Here is a 20,718-nt window from a genome sequence, read left to right on the forward strand (position 1 = left end):
GAGATCTCTGTCACTCAATGCTGGTTGATGGATAACCAAGTGCTGCTTGTGATCTAGTCCCAAAATCTGTATGTACACAAAATACAAATGCTTGCATGCTAAGTATGATTTATTCTCTTTCTCTCGTTGTTGAAAATCAAGGCATGTGTGCAAAAGGGCTCATCATTCACATGCACCTCATAGACATCTTGTGTTTGTAGTTTAAAGATAACATACCAATTAGGCACCACAATCACCTCTTCCATGAGACAAGCCTCCATTCGTGCAGCCCTTTCTAAATGCTTACTTGCCTCCTTAGACACACCTATTCACCATTTTCTACTACATTTTCCAGAATTTCCAGCAATACTTATATATTATGCATGTTGTCATCATGGCTATTTGCAAACAAAAACCCTACTTCAAGTAAAGCAACATGTTTAGCCACTGTAATATTTGTGCCACTCTCTATTGACCATGTTATTGGTGTATCTGGTGGGGAGACTACCTGCTCTACCACATTTCTACAATGATTAACATCATGGCCACAAAACCATATCCATTCGTGTTGACTTTGATCTTGATATGTTCTTTCTCCCCAAAAACAAGGACCCTCCAATCCTGGTACCCTACTTTTCATAACATTGACACATCATGTCCCTTGCACCACACCAAAGCACTTCCAAACACAATTTTGTGGTATTCTTCTTATTGCCCGAGGTAGGGACACTTCAATATGGTTTGGAAAGTGGTCACAACTATTCTACTGCATCATCCTAAAACAAGTCGTCCTCCGTGGATGTTGCACTGACATCAAACATTCTCCCTTGTATATTTCCATCATCCTCAAAAGAAATATTCCTAGGACGGCTGCGAGCTTTTCTTTTTCTAGACTCCATCTCATAACCAGGCTTATGTGAAGATGTTTCCATGGATCTCTTAGCATTATTTTTTTGAACCGTCTCCCTATCTCCATGGAGAGTTGGTTGTTCATAGAAAGGTGTGCCTGCAACAACTGCACTTTGGACAACATGAGCCACCACACATAGACTTGGTGTTTTTTGAGAACCTATCCTTGCAAGGTAGTCTTGCATATCTAGACCAAATCCTATATAATGTCCAATTAAAATGCATGTTGCTTTGTGCATTGAATATAAGCATGTATAACATAGGCAACACATGCATCATACAAAGTAAGTCTTTTTCCACCACCTTCTTTTGCAAGCCAAGATGCATGAATTCTCTCCGATGAATTGGTATTTGGAATTTGAGCTTTCTCCCAAGGAACTGAATAGCTCTAAAAACAATTACACAAATCACTTGTTAGATATACAAATTCAATAAAATAAGGTGTTAGCACAACCAACAATGATGTACCTTTGTAGAAAGGTTACCCCAATGGTTCATTCTTGTCTCCCACCATTTAAACCACCTTTCAAGTGGCTTGATATTTTTCTGCACAACATTATGTCCCCACCATATCCTTATTATATGTTCTTGCTCTACGGCATTGGCAATCGTCTTAGAATTACGCTAATCTTCACACATATTCAAGTGCATTTGTAGTTTATCTTTTCCAATGTATTTTTTTCTATGTTTTTGCAATCTTTGTTCCCATTGGAAAACACAAGATCTCTCCCTTCCTACCATATCATTATTAGGCCCTCCATTAAAGACCATACATATTGCAGCCCAATTTGCTCCAGCTTTGTCTTCCATGAAGCCTACAAAGTCTATTAGGGGATATCCTTGTTGTACCATCACATCATTCAAACAATTACAAAAGAGGCCATGTGTATCAGTGTCCTCCTCCTTAGTGTCACATACTGTTATCACCATTAATCTGTTCAACCTGCAAGAGCATGGTACTAATTATCCAGTGGACATAATGTTCATGGTTATATTTAATGAATGCTAGGCAAGGGAAACAAACCTGGGATCATATACAGAACATGACATAGTAACCCAACTTTATATTCTATGAGTAAAATCAAAGTGGACCCATGCAACACTCAAATCTCCACATTTGGTTTGATGCATTCAATTGACGAGATCAATGCCAGACCTTGGATGCCTTGTAGACATTTTGAAGATAAAACATTTCTATGTAGGTCCACCTTGTCCATGAAAGAGACTACCATGGAAATATGGAATTTAGCATCATCATATGGTCAAACGCATCACCAACAAGGGAGGCATGTTGTTTCTTTTCAAAAGCCGCCATAATTCAAAACCTACAAAGCAGATGACCTAATGATGGTCACAATAAATCTCAATAAAAATCCACCATTTAAACCAAACAAAGAAGAGCCTACGTCTGATTTTGAACCAGAGGAATCATTTCTTCCAAAATGTTTGAAAGTTGGTGATCTCCCATGTTCATTTACTCTTTTCTTGTTATTTCTTCAAGCACAATTTGTCTAGCAACAATCATTTGAACTCTTCTAGGTTCATGGTTTCTAGCCACCCGCAAAACACTTGCTACCATTTTGCATATTCTTTCTATTGCAGTCCTGCATGTACCTAACTGGACCTTATGAAAGTGGTTGCCCACATGCACCATCAGTCTAGTCATCCTTAATTCACAAGGAAAAACATAATAAGATTTGCATCCACATGGATAGTCACAGAAGACTACTTTTTTGTAGTAATGAAAAGCTATACCATGTTCCATCTTCACAAAGCAATCCCTTGCTCACATGTCTATCCAAATAGCAGTGGGAAAAAGACACGTTAAATTTTTTATTGGTCACAAAGTAGGGACAAGTTATTTGTCGATGACAAACCAATGATCCCAAATAATTACTCAACCGTCATGTCCAAAAGTGACCATCAAATCCTTGTACCATACCTTGCATTTTGCTTGTACCTGTACGATTTGGTGTTAGTTCAAAGACAATGTCACCGTCGTATACATGTGGAATTTCTTTGACTTGTTGGACCTCTCTACTATTTTGAATTAAACTTTGCAATTTTGTGCTCTTTGTCTATTACTTGACCATTGAAAGAGTAGAGACCACAAATTTAGTTTTCATGTCATCATCACTTGCACTTTAATAATCTTCTTCTCATCATTTGCAATTGTTCCTTCTTCCAAACATATGTAATCATATCCTGCTTGCATCATGTTCTCCAATCTAGAATAACTTAGATTTGGATCATTGTCATAGTTATCAGGTATATGGTAGAGTGTACAAGTGTGATGTGGAACATATTCCAATGATAAGGTGTCATCCAAACATAGTGCTTATTACCCTCAACATCCCACTCAGACATTGTTGGGACTTCAACTCTTTCAGTTCCAATCCAAAAAATAGCTTTCAAATACAAGACGGTAGAAGATGGGGGCTAGAGGCCTTGAAGGAAATAATGGCTTAGTAAAAGCTTATTATCTTGCAACTCCACAAGCCAAGTGAATGTTTTGTTCCAATTGTCCACTTGATTTTGCTTCTTGTAAATCCATCTTTGCTTTGTGTAATTGACTGCTTCGTATAATTGTGTACAAATGTACACTTAGATATTAGAACCCTATTAACCCTTAATAAGCAAAAACTATTTTTAAAAACAATAAATAAACTCAAGATTTTGATAGTAAATATTATATTTTAAACTACTCAAATAGTACAAGCCAGTGTATGTTTACAATGGCGGGCGTGTGCAGGTCACTTATTATCAAATTTCAAGAGATTCATTATCACTGCAAGTTGTTATGACATAGTGCAGAATCAATAAAAGTATTTCTTGAGTTTAGTGGTTCACTTAATGCAAGAAAGTTAGCAATGCCAACTCAGACAGGGCTCATTTAAGAATCCACCTTGGATTTTGCAATTTTAAGAGATAGAAATTATAACAAAATTTGATTTTTAATGCAGCCATTTGAAGTTAAAGTCTTCATTCCAAAATTCCAATGAGAGAATATGAGACTAGATCTCATAAGTTTTGAACCAACCACTTAGAGAATATTAGACTAGAAATATTAAAAATCAATAAAATACTAGCCAATTAATTTTTGAGGCTCGCACTGCACAAAAAAACCCAAGCTTACCTTCAAGAAATTTTGCGATTTACCTGTAAATTTTAAATTTGAAGGTGACAAAACTCACAGATTTTGGATAAATTTAGTGTAAAAATCTTTAAATTTAGTCAATTTAAAGGAAAAACCTAAGTGCTCTCAGAAGGTTTTTTTTAAGCACTATAATCGTCTGCACCTCTTGTTTTGTCTATAAGCCTTCGTCTATAAGCCTTTGTCTGCACACATGCGCTAAAGATAATCCTTTACTCATGCTCCTTGCCCTCCCTCCTGCTCTCACGCATGAGCTCGCAGCTCGTCCGCGCACAAGCTCATGCATGGGAGCATGAGGGGAGGGCACATTTTTTTTTGAACCACGCTTAGCATGAGATGATGCTCTATATATTGCATATCTTTTTGCCAAAACTGAATTACAACTCTATCGATCTTTTCACCATTTCAGGGGGAAGTCTTCACAACTGGCAGCCTTGGATTATTATGTAAGCTTGCAAAGTGACGACTTTATGTGGGCTTCCCCATGAAACAATCTTAATGCTCTGGTAAGTCGTTTCATCTTCTTAAATGGTAACTTAAGCATTGCTTTCCATATGTGCAATCTTGATTCTTGCATCAATTGACTCACGCAAGCATTCCATTCTATGAAATTGAATTTTAACCATGGGCTTCATGAACCCCCCCCATCACAGGGGGATGTGAATCGAGAGAAATTTTTGAGGAAGCTTTTGATGATGCTCTGTGTGTGTGTGTGTGTGTGTGTGTGTGTGTGTGTGTGTGTAACCCCCCCCCTCTCTCTCTCTCTCTCTCTCTCTCTCTCTCTCTCTCTCTCTCTCTCTCTCTCTCTCTCTCTCTCTCTCTCTCTCTATGTATATGAAACCCTTAAAAGGGATTGTAGTCGAACGACGCATGGAGGCACTAAAAATTCTTGTATAATTTCCTCTATGTGTCACTCGACTACAACCCCTTTTAAGGCTCTTATATATATATATATATATATATATATATATATAGAGAGAGAGAGAGAGAGAGAGAGAGAGAGAGAGGTTGTGTGTTAATAGTTTCCAAAGTAGGTTCTGGTTATTACAATTTTGATACAAAAAGGCAATGGCTAGATGAGACATTGTGAGTTTTTGGTGACAAAAAATGGACGTGAGTTTTTGGTGACAAAAATGGACGTGAACACAACAAGCATACTTCACATTGTATGTAAATGTTTTTACATTACAGGCAGCCTGTAAAGCATCCTTTGAATCCCACAAATATTCTTTGACTCAATGTGGACAATCCCATCATATGTATATATTCTCTGTAAGAGTCTCATAATAGGTCTATCAAGTTCTCAGATATTTTGCAATTTTGATTTTTTACACAAACATTGGTTGTCCTATTGCCCTCTCTCCTCAACCCATGCATGACCCCGCTTGTATGATCTTAAGTTGTGCGTTTTGAGGAAGCTTTTGAGAATGTTTTCTCTCTCTCTCTCTTTCATAATAACAAGTGTTGAGTTCAACTCTCCTCGTTGGCTAGATCTTTAAGGTCTCTTGGGATAGTTTCCTACGATGTTAAACCTATTTTCTTCTTCTTCTCTCTCTCTCTCTCTCTCTCTATCTATCTATCCCCCCATCTCTCTCTATGTATATATATAAAACCCTTAAAAGGGGTTGTAGTTGAACTGTGTGTGGAGGCACTGTAACTTCTTGTATAATTTCCTCTATGCACCATTGGACCACAACCCCTTTTAAGGGTTATATATATATATATATATATATATATATATATATATATATATATATATATATATATATATATATATATATATATATAGAGAGAGAGAGAGAGAGAGAGAGAGAGATACTTTGTGTAAAAATTTTCAAAAGTAGGTTTTGGCTATTACCATTTTGATACAAAAAGGCAATGGCTAGATGAGACATAGTGAGTTTCTGGTGACAAAAATGGATGTGAGTACAACAAGCATACTTGACATTGTATGTAAATATTCTTTGTAAGAGTATCATAATAGGTCTATAAAGTTTTTAGATATTTTGCAAGTTGTAATTTTCACACAAACATTGGTTGTCCTATTGCCCTCTCTCCTCATCCCATGCACGAGCTTGCAGCTCGTCCGCATGCGCCGCGTGGACAAGCTGTTACCTCTGCTACAAACGGAAGGCATGGCGCCCCTGCAAAATACGCGAAATAGCATACTACAACCATAAAACAGACTAATCGACATACCTGACAACCACATAGACGCGTAATCGTGAGATACACGAACAGAGAGAGATAGAGTACGAGAGAGAGGAAGAGAACATGCGCAGGCGCACCTCCGAGAGCGGAGTGCTATGCCTTGCAAGGCGAGAGAGAAGAGAAGAGAGGGGAGAAGAACTACGCAGACACTGGGTGCAATCTCCCCCCGTGCAAGAGTGACCATTTCCCTCTTGCACGTATTTCATTTATAGATTTCTTGAATGGTCAAAATGAGTACAGACTAGCCGGCCGGTCATAGATGGCCAAAGCTCATAAAAGAGCACTTGAATAAATATACATAAAATGTAATTTCCTTTTGCAATAGCGTAGCTCGGTCGAGCCTTTTCCACATGTCAGCTGCAATAAATAGTAAAATGTCAATTCCATAACATACCTCTCCGTTGGAAAGCAACTGTCCTCAGTTGTGAAGATAAAAATCTGCAGACAGTACTTGTCAAAAACAATGATTAGAAATCTGTAATAAAGAAAAATCCATAAAATTAGACACATTGGTTATGCCTGCCGTCATCCACATAATACCTATTCTAGTGTCCCATACCACTAGAATAAGCAGTATATGTCATACCCTGATGAATCAGGATATCATTGGTCACACTCATCATTGTATAAATCAATTCTCATCAATCTCAAGTTCACTTCCATAGAGACTGTCACGACAGAAAATCATCATATACCAATTCCAATTCCAAATCCAAATCCAAAATATCTTTCATTTTCTATACCCGGGTAACAAAATCATACCAGTTACAGTGGTGGCCAGCCACTGCAGCATGATTTTGTGATCGGTGTTGCCTCATCCGGCGAGTCTACACCAATAAAGTGTGTTGCCTAAATCGACGAATCTACACTAATGCTGCCTAAATCGGTGAATCTGCATTCGGTATAAGTTTAAAAATCATGAATCTGCAATTTATCAATGTGCTGCCTAAATCGGCGGATCTGAGTATGTACACACTGCCTAAATCGGCGAATCTGTGTGCGTGTGACCAATGGACCAAGCAAGACATAAAAAGAAAACATTTGCCACCTATTTGACACCAAATTAGAGTATGTTCCACTAACTAGGCACTTACAAACTGTGGCTCGATATTCGAGAGCACCCTAGCTCAAATGAGGAGCTGCATAGCTAATGAAGAATCATGTCAAATAAAAAATTTCATACTGTGCAAGTAGTAAGTGGAGAATATAACAATGAGCCCGTTAAAGAAGACAACTTGAATAAAAAATCCCCAAAATTTTATACTTTATGGAGTTTTCAACTATGTATATGTGTGTATAACAGTTACTAACAACAATTGATCAACGAACATTAATTTATGAAAGAGTTGTACATAGATTCTAGAGTTTAAATGACAATAGGTTGCTAGCGATTAATACAGAGCATGACCCTTATGTACCTTGTTTATTAGTTAAAATGCCAACAATGATGAATATGAACATGGGAATAAAATGCAAACACATGTGGAACAACAATGCCAAGGTCATTTAAAGTATGCTTTCAAAGGTAGTTACATCAAAGAGGTTCAACCTAAATGTAAGCTGAGTATGTTAGTTGAAAAACTACGTAGAAGTTGATTCTAATTAATGTGAGTGAGTTGTACATATTCTAATTATACTTGACTTACAGTAGGGTTTGAGCAAACGAAAAAGAACTTTTGTCTATGGCAGCACATCCTCATGGAATCGCTTATGCATGGGATTAAGATATGAAATGAGTTCACAAAGACACAGTGTGCATGCGAAGTTTAAAATTAGAAACCTTACTCTTGTGGAAAGTCAAGTAAAACTACACTTTACTACTGAAATGTACAAAATGGATCTTGTGTAGATGCCAGGAAGTCACACACCACTGCATGCTCAGTGAAAACAACATCATTAAAAGCATGGGATAAAAATCATAATGAAAATGAAAATGGAAAAGGATCAATAAGAGCCTGCCAGAAATGCTACAGAGGCTATCGGAGAAAGTAGAGAATTGTTTACTTGTCTCACTAGACGTTAATACTGCCCCGTGAAAGGGACTCAAGTTTTAAAAGCCTCTAATGAACTGCTAAGAGTGCCATAGATTGGAGAGCTGAAGTGCACTGTGTTGCGGACTAGTTGGTGCCAACGACACTTGCCTTGATAGATCTACGTGAGGAGGAGCTAAAAGAGTGGTCCATGCTTGTCAAATGTGAGAGATGTGACATATTTGAGTAATCAAGTCGATGTGGGCAAAGCACGTGACACTGTTATCTTGGAATAAAAAAGGAAATGGGAAAAATATGCTTTTAAAAAAACGACCTATGAGTAATGTACATGGAAGGTTTTGCTCCATGTAATTAGCATAGAGTTGGTTATAAATTTACTATGTTCAACTGCAAACTATAGTTGATAGGAAAAAAGATCGGTAAGAATGACAACATATGTGCACCAAGAATAATGAGTGCTTCAAGGAGAATCCTCAGTGCGTGTGGAGTCAGGATTGATCACGCTATGTTCGGGGGCTCTTAAGAGATCAAAAATATTAGTAGAATTAGAGTAACACAATTTTGGTGGGCTTAAATGCCAAAAATTACAATAAGGACTGTAGGGAGTGTTATCACGGTACCCCCATGAAAAATCCTCGAGTCTCGTGCACCATGCATGCAAGCAAGGGCATTAAAATCAACTCGACAGCTTTTAATATTAGAGTGCATTTTACACGCATTGCTGCGACGTCACCTCTGAACTTGTTATTAGTCATTTTATTTTATTTTCTTTTTTTTATATATAAATAAAAATAGGAAAAATGCTTTACTTGGGTTGGAGACAACTTCCTTCGACCTGGTACGTACCATCCGGTTGCCGAACATGCGGGCAGTCGTCATTGCTATTCTATCTGCCAGCCAAATACATTGTAATCGATTTCAATGCAGCCAATCATTGCATGCAAAATTAAGTTACTGGCCAACACTGTGATGTGATAGCCGACCAGGCAAAGGCCGGTTCTCCAGGGCACCTGCATTGTCAAAAGTCAATCACTGGCTGCATCAAGAAGCTGTTTCTTTTCCACGGGGGTTAGAGAAGGCAATACGCAGGTATAGTACAAGTGGCAAGGATGACCGGCCATACTGAATTGCGGACAGAGTATCTATGGTTGATTTCGAAAGGTGGATCAATTGACTTCATGCTCATAGTCGGGCAGGGAAAGTGATGTGAATAGCGCCGAGACCCTTGCACAGAGAGCGAGTGTGTCATTCCTCTGCATGAGGTCGTGGAGGCTAAGCAGGCCGCAGTGATTTGACCACGCAGGGGTTCGAAGTGTTCTAGGTGCTTGACACTGAGAGAAAATGAGTGGGATCAACTACCAGGTATGTCATACATAAGTGGTCCGTTAGCGCTTGATATTGCTGCACCTTCATTGTTGATGTCAGAGTCCCAACAAGATCGCAATGAGGCCTTCATTTCCCCATCTTCACAATGTGATATGCATGAATCATTTTAATGCACAAGCAAAGATGAGATGAATGTGGCAACTCGACCAGGTCGGCCCCGCACCTTGACGAGGTCTATGTTGCAACTGGTGCCAGCGCCATGCAAAGATAGCACGGCTTGAAAGTGAGAATTTTCAATAAATGCAGGAGCCAATAACGAGCAGGATGACAAATTTGAGCTCTTTTGTAAATCCGTCAATGGAGGATGGTGCTCCATCAATTGCAAGATCGGCCTTGCCTGTTGCCGACAATACTCTTTCCCTTGAGAGCATCAACGACCTGGAGAGTAAACTTGATACTATGAAGCAAAGATTGAAAAATATTCGATCAAACTTGCACGAAGCATAAAAGGAGTGTTGTCCTGCTCTGCACTGTTCGTTGAATTGAAAACTCGGGTGTCAGGTTGAGTGCAAGGACCTGGGGTCGGAGCACATGGAAATATGCAGAGACGCTGAAATCATCGTATTGAGCACCGCCTCTGCTGCGTCCGCGGGATCCACTGTTGGGTGCCATTGACAATGGACTGCTGCTTCCACACTCGAATCCTAGAAGATCCGGCCCATAGTGGGGGTCATGCATCCTTGCCCTCTCATTAGAAGCAGAGAGCGCCATGTCTGGCTGTGTGTGTGTGTGTGTGTGAGAGAGAGAGAGAGAGAGAGAGCAGTGCATCTCGGCTTCTGAGCGAGAGGGGGAGAGAGAACGTTGCTTGCATGGAACAGGATGTGTGTGTGTAACAAACCGCATTCAGTACAGTGAATGCAACCACCGCGTCAAAGCTCAACCCTAATTAAACTCAGCTGACGTGAGTGCTCCACACCTTGGACGTAGCAAATCACAAAAGGATATGGTTGCAGGTGTATGGGCGCCCTAAGTCACAGAGAGCGACGAGAGAGAGAATGCATTAGATGTACGCGGGTTGGCTGGAGGATTGAGTTCGCTGTATGAGTGGAGGGTGTATTGCATGAGTACTGGGCTGCACGTGCAGTGGTACCTGCGAGTAAGCATGCCCAAAAAAAGGTTGGACATGAGTAGGTGAAGCAGGCGATTGGGTGGTTGTTATGGCGTGCCAAACAAAGCAGCAACGTTCGTTGTTGCAGGCTGGTGATAAGGTTTTTTTTTTTTTTAGAAAATAAAAATAAAAATGACGGTTGAGCGCGCGGTTACTGGCCGCTGCATGGTGAGCCAAGAGCAAGCTGGGGTAGGCACGGGCGTAGCGGGCAGCTTGTGGGACTATTGGTTTGGAGAGCATCGCACGGGAAGCTGTGTGTGTGGTTGGCAAGCATACCATGCAACCAAAAGAATGTGGCTGTTAGAAGATGAAAAGGAGAGAGAGAGACGGGCTGACTAGTGCTCGCACAGCCGCAAATGTTGCATGGCAAGAAGGTAAAAAGCAGTGGGAGCTCAGGCTTTCCTCGGATCCACATGGCAGAGTACTTCTCATTGCCACCCGTCTCACAGGTGGTAGCACGAGGGGCATACCTAGGTTGCATGCGCAGTGCTCTTCCTAGAGCATACACAGCGCTTCCATGCATGGTAGGGACAAAACGTGGGGTGTGTGGACACCATTGATGTAGCAAACTAGCCAGGGATGGGGATGGAAATCATGCTCGCAGGGCTCAATGCATGAGCAATTTGTGTCTGCAGTGGCTAGTTGTAGGGTATGCGAGGGTAGCCATACCCACCCCCTCAACACTTTTTGGGTTTGAATTGCGAGCTCTAATTCGGTTCTCAGAGTGCAGTGCAGCGTCCCCTTTTCGATTGTGCCCCTATTGACTTGAATTGCACTTGGGTTCCTATTAAGACTTCCATAGCATAGCTGGTAGTGCACCTGTGTCATACAGGGAGACATGGGTTCGAATCCCATTGGAAGTAAAAAGTTAGCAGTCTTTTTTTTTTTTTAAAGCACGGGATATTGTAAGGCGTTTAAGCAATTCTCTACTTGGTTAATCATAATTAGACAAATTAATCATGAAACTTGTTAATTAAGATTCCAAATTGTCACTTAGCTTCAACTACGTATTATCCCTCATGTTGTAGCGCGTCCTCTCTCGCATGTATCTGATTCTCTCCTTTGCGTGGTGTACATGCTGCATTTGGTGTCGCATGCATGAGGCCTGCGGTCTCCGATTGTGATTGATTGGTGCATGCGTGTGTTCTACACATTGCGTATCTCCTTCCCGTGATGCACAACGGTGCTTCTCGTCTCCTTGTCAATAACAGCGTTCTTGTTTTCGATATCATAATTGTAAGTAAGGGTCATTTAACCACCACTCCTTGTTAATTAATCACTATTAATTATACTAATTGTAAATGATCACAATGCATAAAACACTTATCTTTGGGTAAGTAGTCTTCTTCGTGTCAGATTGATTGGAGTGTCGCCATAGCTCTGATACCACTGCTACAAACGGAAGGCATGGCGCCCCTGCAAAATATGCGAAATAGCATACTACAACCATAAAACAGACTAATCGACATACCTGACAACCACATAGACGCGTAATCGTGAGATACACGAACAGAGAGAGATAGAGTACGAGAGAGAGGAAGAGAACATGCGTAGGCGCACCTCCGAGAGCGGAGTGCTACGCCTTGCAAGGCGAGAGAGAAGAGAAGAGAGGGGAGAAGAACTACGCAGACACTGGGTGCAATCTCCCCCCGTGCAAGAGTGACCATTTCCCTCTTGCACGTATTTCATTTATAGATTTCTTGAATGGTCAAAATGAGTACAGACTAGCCGGCCGGTCATAGATGGCCAAAGCTCATAAAAGAGCACTTGAATAAATATACATAAAATGTAATTTCCTTTTGCAATAGCGTAGCTCGGTCAAGCCTTTTCCACCTGTCAGTTGCAATAAATAGTAAAATGTCAATACCATAACAATGTGTAACTTATAGGGCCATGAGGCAACTCTCTCTCTCTCTCTCTCTCTCTCTCTCTCTCTCTCTCTCTCTCTCTCTCTCTCTATCTCAAACAATGCCCCCCCATGAACATGCCAAAGCACAAAAAAGGAATTGCTGGTCAATATCTTGATGTTGGCAGATTTTGCAGCCACTTACTATTTTGTGGTAAGGCTAATGCAATGTGTATTCACCTATGAAAGAACTAGTGTGTAACTTGTAGGTCCATGAGGCAGCTCTCTCTCTCTCTCTCTCTCTCTCTCTCTCTCTCTCTCTCTCTCTCTCTCTCTCTCTCTCTCTCTCTCTCTCTCTTACACACACACACACACACACACACACACAAGTTGGCTTATGCTGCCACATGTCGAAGGCTTGTACTAGGACAGATTTGACAGATTTGGTAGGGTTGTAAGCCTTTGTTAATGTATCTTCATGAGAAGGAAGTGCTGAAATAGGGTTTCAAGGAAACACACACAGCTTGGAGAAGATGAAGAAGCTCAAGGCACACAACAAAGATTAGTATAAGTTAGCCCTAGAGTGATGGGCATATATACAATGCACAGGGTAAAAAACCTCCTGCTGAGGGAAAAAAATGCCCCGGTGGTCCTAAGTGTGTTCACACACATCACTATTGCATGTATGTGGTAACCAATCCCCCCCCCCCCCCGGGAGTGATTCGGTGAATCAGAGCTAGCACATAGTGTATAGGGAAATGCCATGCCCTGAGTGCATGATCACTCCACAGAGGGGAGTAAGCCCAAAGATTTGCAAAAATCTTTGAACTTCTCACGAGGCAATGCCTTTGTGAACAAAATCTACAAGGTTGTCTTGTGTTGGCACAGAAGCCAAGCTGATCTCTCCTGCCGAGAGTCTCTCCCTGACATAGTGATATTTCACCTCAATGTGCTTTGTGCGAGCATGAAAAACTTGGTTCCTTGCAATTGTCAGTGCGCTCTAACTATCAATGTAGATGATGATGGCAGTGTCCTATCCAACACCAAAATTAGCCATAAGGCATCTGAGCCATACACACTCAAACGTAGCTGTGAAGACTGCTCTGTACTCAGCTTCACAATTAGAAGTGGCCACATTAGTTTTCTTCTTGCTCAACCATGGTATGCATGAACTACCGAGCATGAGACAAAAACCACTTGTGGACACTTATGTGTCAAAACAACTAGCCCATCTTAATATGAAAAAGTATGTAAATCGGGCGGCAATGATCCCCCCTTGGGATAAAACAACGCAATATGTAAAGTGTCACTCAAGTAGAAAAACATCCTCTTGACAACCTACCAATGCTTAGACCCTAGGCTATACATAAATCTACTGACCTATGAGACTGTAAACTGAATATCAGGCCTCGTGTTGCATACATAAATAAGGCACCCAATAGTAATTTGAAATAGAGTGACATCAACGGGATCACCATCATCATGAAGACTCAATTTCAAACTATTTCCATGGGAGTAGCAATAGGTTTGCAGTCGTCAAGTCCAAACTTACATAGAAATGTCTCTATGTAACTTGTTTGACACAAGGCAATACCACCATCACCCTGTTTAAATGGTATGCCCAAGTAATGATGCAAAAACCCCAAATTTGAAAGAAGTATTCAAATCAGCCTCAAATTTAGCAATATGTGTCTCATCCAATCCAATGATCAACAAATCATCAACATAAAGAACAATGATGAGAAGTACATCACCCTCGTGCTTTACATACAAAGTGCTTTTTGTTGGACTATTACAAAAGCCTCATTTAACCAAATGAGTGTTAACTTTCTCATACCAAGCATGAGGAGATTTCTTCAACCCATACAAAGCTTTCTTACATTTGCACACTTTATCTTCTTGTCCTTTTATGACAAAATCACAAGGCTATGTTACATAATCTTCCTCAAATATGTCACCATTCAAGAACGTAGTAACATATTTGATTGATTTACATCCCATAAAAAATGAGCTGCCAATGCACATAGAAAATTCACAGTAGTCATAAAAAAAGTGGGAGCAAAAATATCTTCATAATCTATGCCTTTCTGCTATGCATAACCTTTTGCAACAAGCCGAGCCTTATAGCGATCAATCTCACCATTTGACTTACATTTCAACTTGTAAACCCACTTTGACCAATGTCCTTTTTGCCAGGAGGCAAATAACATAAAGTCCATGTGTCATTTTCTCTAAGTGCATCATATTTTGATTGTGTGGTAGCCATCCAATTTTTTGAATTCTATGCATCATCAAAAGACAGAGGTTCCTCTACATCACATAAGCTAGAAACAACCAAAGCATAACAATACAATCTGATGCATAAGATGCATGGTGAGAACTTGAACAAGTACGACTAGACAAAGGTGCATCCAACTTACTGTCACGCAAAGTATGCACTAGCCATTTTGGCATACCTCTAGCCTGCTCATTCTTAGTCCTTTTCACGTCAAGTACAACATCATGTACATCCGCATCACTAATAGGCTGATCCGTAGCATTTTTCGAAAGCCCCATAGGCTGTACACTTCTCATTCAAAGTTACATTCAAGTTTTCACCACTAAAAAGAGGCAACAACTTGTCATAAATGTCAAGTGAGCTTACATTACTGTCTCTAGTACATGATAACAAGGACTCAACAGAATCTTCCACAAACACAACATCTCATGAAACCAAGATACATTTTGTTTATGGATGGTACAACTTGTAACCTTAGCTTTCAATACGGTAACCAACAAAAATGCATTTAATAGCCGTATCATCCATTTTTTTACCTTGCGTTTGTGGCACCAAAGCATAAGACAAATAGCCAAAAGTGGGCATGTGATCGATAAATAGCTTCTTATGATGCCATGCTTCATAAGGAGTCATAGACTGCAAAGATTTTGTAGGACACATGTTAAGTACATGAGTAGCACACATGATAGCCTCAAGCCAAAACAAATGTGGCAAAGCTTGACTTTTGACCTTACATTGTGCCATTTTTGTAAGCGACTTATTTTTCCTTTCAACATTTTCTAAGGTGTAAAATGGCGCTGTACATTGGTGTTTTATCCCATGACTTGCCAAAAATGCATTAAACTCATGAGACATATACTCCCCCCCCCCCCTCAATCAGAACGGAGGGTGTCCATAGTACATTTAGAGACATTTTTAGCCATACCCAAAAATTGCTTGAAGCACATAAATACTTTGGACTTAGCTTTCAGCGGATACACCCATGCATGCTTGGAGTAATCATCAATGAAAGTCACAAAGGAAAGGTAATTTCCCAAGGAAGGAGTTTGCGTAGGCGCACAAACATCACTATGCACAAGTTGCAATTTGCATGTAGCCCTAAGTGAACCATCCTTTGGGAACTTTAAATGTTGCATATTACCCAAAATACAACCTTCATAAACATGCTTCACAGGTGCTTCAAGAGACCGCAAAGAAGCAACCAATCGATTTCTGCAAACACAACAAAGTGGAAAAATTCACATGCCCAAAAGATGCATGCCAAAGTTTTACATCTCAAACAACCTTAGAATCCACAGCTGCATTTGCAAAATTTTGTCCACACTTGTCATACAAAGTGAGCATATATAGCCCACAACATGAAATGCCATATGCAACAATTTCATCACCAAAATTGAGATCATGAACTGTACATATGTCATCCACAAATTTCACAACAAGACTAAGTCTAGCAAGTGCAAATACAAACAAAAGGTTCTTTTTTGTCCTGGGTACATAAAGTGCATCAACAAGTATGAAATAACTTCCATTCGGAGTAGTCAACACAATTTTTCCAACTCCCTTGACCGGATAAGAGGCATTGTTGACACAAGTGGTTGTATTCCTATGAGGAACAACCTTGAGAGAGGTAAACAAGTCACGATGTGATGATATGTAATGTGCTTTGTGGCACCACTATCAAAAGTACGACACATGAGAATCTGAAACAACTGACATACATGCATCATGGAAAAAAGAATCATAAGTGCATTTTTCACTAAATTCCCACTCTACATCTACATCAACATCACAATCTCCTTTCGTAGAAGATTCTACAATAGCTGCACTTGTAGTGGAACCCACCTCTTTCTTCTTGGCCTCCTTTGCCTTTAATTTAGGACACTACTGAATCAAGTGATCATTGGCATTGCAATAATGGCAACACATCTTCTTTTTTCCTTTTTCACCAAAATTCCAAGAAGAAGTGTTGCCAACAGAAGCCTTAGGAACAAGTGATTTTCCACTCGTGAAAGAACCATGAGAAATGGCTACATTGGTGTTACCACTTTTTCTTTGAGCAGCAACAAAAGCCTGTTCAACTGCACACTGCTTATCCCTGTTCTTTCTTGAAAGTGACTCTTGCAACAACAATGTGCATAATGCATCAAACTTGTCAACATTAGGATTTCCTTGGGTTATAAGAAGTCTCCAAGTACTAGCAAAAGTATGATAAGAACGTGACAATGCATCAAGAACAGTATGCACAAGGGAACTATCAAAAATGACTTCACCTAGGAGAAATGAGTTCCTCGTTTACATCCTTGATACCAGCAAGGAAAGTTTCCATGTCATCTTCCTCGTGCATAATCTTTGACTCCAACTCTTTATGCAGCAATGAAATTTTAGCCTCATTGCTACTTGCATAAAGTAGTACTAGTTAGAATATCCCAAGCCTGTTTAGCTGATTTAATTGAGTTGATGTGAGGGGTAGTAGCACGTTTCATAGATAATGCAATTATGCATGAGCTTGCGCATCTCTAACATCCCAATGAGCATGTTCAGCCATAGGCAAAACAACTCTAGCAGCAACAATCCTGCCACCAAAACTTGCAACATCCTCAACAAGCCTACATCCACAAAATCAAGATGCACGTCAATGTCACACACAACATCCCAAACTCCCTTTGACACAAGAAAATATTGCATCATGTAAGCCCACATTGGTAATTGTCCCCGTCTAATTTAACCTTAGCAACAAACATTTTGAACACATCTGTGTTGTTGTCAGCCATGTTGAGTGACTTGAAAACTACCCGAAAAGAGGAGAAATGAAGCGAGACTAATGCATGCTATATAGCACAACCTGAAGAAGATTGTAAGGGACCTAATATGCAAGAAATAACACTGGAAAAAAAATTCCACAAAGGGACGAAATTGCTTACGCATTATTGCATGTAGTGGAAACGGAGGCCGAAATGACCTCGAATGAAATTCTTGACATGTTGATGCTCACTAAAGCTCCCCAAAGTAATTTTTGACATGTTGATGCTCACTAAAGCTCACCCAAATCGAAGAAAGTGAGCAGGCGTGTGATGGCAATGCTAACGACTAGGCTCGGTAGGACGCAACCTACTCTGATACTAATTGCTGGAAATAGGGTTGCAGGAAAACACACACAGCTTGGAGAAGATGAAGAAGCTCAAGGCACACAACAGAGAGTATTATTTCCTAGATCACAATGGAAATATAAGTTACCCCTAGAAAGATGGGCATATATATTATACACAAGGGGAAAAACCTTCTAGTGAGGGGAAAAATGCCCCATCGATCCTAAGTGTGTTCACACACATCACTTCCACATGTATATGGTAATAGGAAGGGAGGAATATCTTGAAATTTTCAAGGCATTTTTTTCATGGCTTCTTTAAAACATATTTAAGGGGGATTTATATAGGTACCACAATGACGATAGTCTTCATTGCTTCTTCAACTCACAATGATTAAATTCTATCCCAAGTCACGAGTAGGTCCCCACAATCTTTTTCATTTCTTTTCGTAAGAATCTGCGTAGATGCTTTTAGAGAGTTTTTCTCTGGGTTCAAAGGAGAAGTGGTGATTTTTTCGAGGGTAGTAGTGCTCGGGAAAAATGTGTCAGCTTAATATCGTGCTATTTTCAATTTCCAAAGTACCGCTCGATCGCAAGGGGAAAAGGAGAAAAATAGTGTGGAAACCCAAAAAATAGATGGGTCTACACCCTCTCTATCTCTGGTCCGTTTTGCCAAGTTTTGATCCGACCTTTCTCCTATCATTAGCAATCGTTGGAGATATTTTTCTTGGCTGCAAACATTGTCTTGCAAAGCATGCGAGACAAGTGAAATTTGATATGTCTCAGGAAGGGAAATGTGATGTTGGTTGAATTTTGTGCCATATCATTGGCGCCGGCACCTTACCTAGCCTCTTGCTTTGTGGTGGTTGCTTTCAAAAGATGCCTCCATTTCAAAACTATTAATCCACATTTTGGTAGTATGTGCCTACGATTAAAAAAAAAGAAAAGATGTAAGAATCTCATGAGATGCCTTGAAAAGAAATGGGTGGAAGCAGTGACGTGGATGGAGGAAAATGAGAGGGAAGGGGGGGATCAGGTGGCGTCGATTTGGTCCTCAGGGGTTAACCTTCAAGGCGAAGCAACGTGATGGCGATTGCGCACAAGGGGAAGGCATTGCAGGGCAATAGCCAAGGACCTACTTTTTTTTTTCTTGTTTATGCTGACATTCAGAGAGCACTAAGCAACCGATGGCTTCATGGTTATCGCAACGAATTTGATGTAGCTGACACTACCAGTTCGATTCCAGCTAGGGTAAAGGGGCCAATAGCGTTCAGGATACCAGTACAAGGACACTTGTTAGAAACAAGTAAAGACCACAACAAAACATTTAAGAGACCAAAACAAGGTTACTTTCAAAACGCGGCAAATTTTCCAAATTACGAATCCCAGGTGCACACTTCTGGGTCTCGTGCATCACTTAAACCAATGATGTCAGATTCATCATACAGTAGGAGTCCCCTCAAAATAACTTCACGACCGCCATCTATATCCAGATCGAGTCATCTTCATCATGGCAGCGTGCTATTCATTAACAATCCGCTTCCTGCACATAAACAAATTCCTCAGCAGTTGATACTTCTTGATTGCATTAGTTTAACAACAATCCTACACAAAATCACCAAACATCAGGCACACGCCTGCATTTATCCTTAGCTTTACACCCCTCTCAACATATAAAGCACAGTAGGTTGCACTAAGGAGTCTACACACAACCAAAATCTTCTTCTTACCTCATGTATCCCATCAGAAACACAGAGCTTACATAACTTACCTCAGAGAATGCCTGCACACATGCTTATCTTAACACCCATCTGAGCATATAACACACAGTAGACTGCACCGAAGTGTGCACACAACCATAATCATCACCTAACCTCACACACCAAAGGTCTGCATACAACTACGCTTGTAGGTTCCCATCAGATACACAGAGCTTACACAACTTCCCTCAAAGAATGCCCCAGTTTATCTTATGGCTAACATCCCTCCATGTGAGTGCAAGTCTTGCCTTATAGAACGACATCCTACGCTTGAAGGTTTGCTTTGCACATCTCTCTTACTACACAGGGGAGGTGGACGAGTTTGCTGTTGTGGTTGAGTACATGTGATACCTGTCTTTATGTGCAAAATCCCTCGCAAGAAATCTCCATTCATTTCCCCAAAAGTAGACACTACAATCACTTCTGCAAAGGCACCAAGTCCTAAAACCAGCCCACAAAAGCCTGCCCCAAAAAGATAATTCTCAGTGAAGGAGTACTCGCGTTTACTCAAAGACATACCTAAGTAGTGCGCTCAGCTTTCCCAGGTATTTGAACCATTTGCAAATATTTGTCAAGTATTTTTCAAACCACTTCATATTGTGAGCTGTTTCATTTCTCAAGCATCATATCACATGATATTAACAAAAGAGTGTAATTCAACAAAATAGATGTTTATTGGTTGCATCATTTTCATCTTATCTAGAGATTATTTCCATCTGATCGAGTTATAATATCAATCAGCTCAGCTCATGTATGCTAATCAGCAAACCCATCCTAAAAATTATATCTTGTCCTGACTTACATGCTTATTGACGAAGCCTTGTTCTAATTCAGACATGCTATTGTATACAGCAAGATGGCAAAGAGGAAACAAACCATCTTGTCACCTAGAGGCACAAGAACAAGCAGGCGTCGCAGACTTGGTATGCAAACACCAACAAAGTTGTTCTCGAGGGAGTCAGAATGCAATAATAATACTTCAACAAAGACATCTTCGAAGGCCAGATTAGA

Source organism: Adiantum capillus-veneris, chromosome 18 (genome assembly GCF_014529385.1).
Source record: "Adiantum capillus-veneris isolate H3 chromosome 18, ASM1452938v2, whole genome shotgun sequence".
NCBI lineage: Eukaryota > Viridiplantae > Streptophyta > Polypodiopsida > Polypodiales > Pteridaceae > Adiantum > Adiantum capillus-veneris.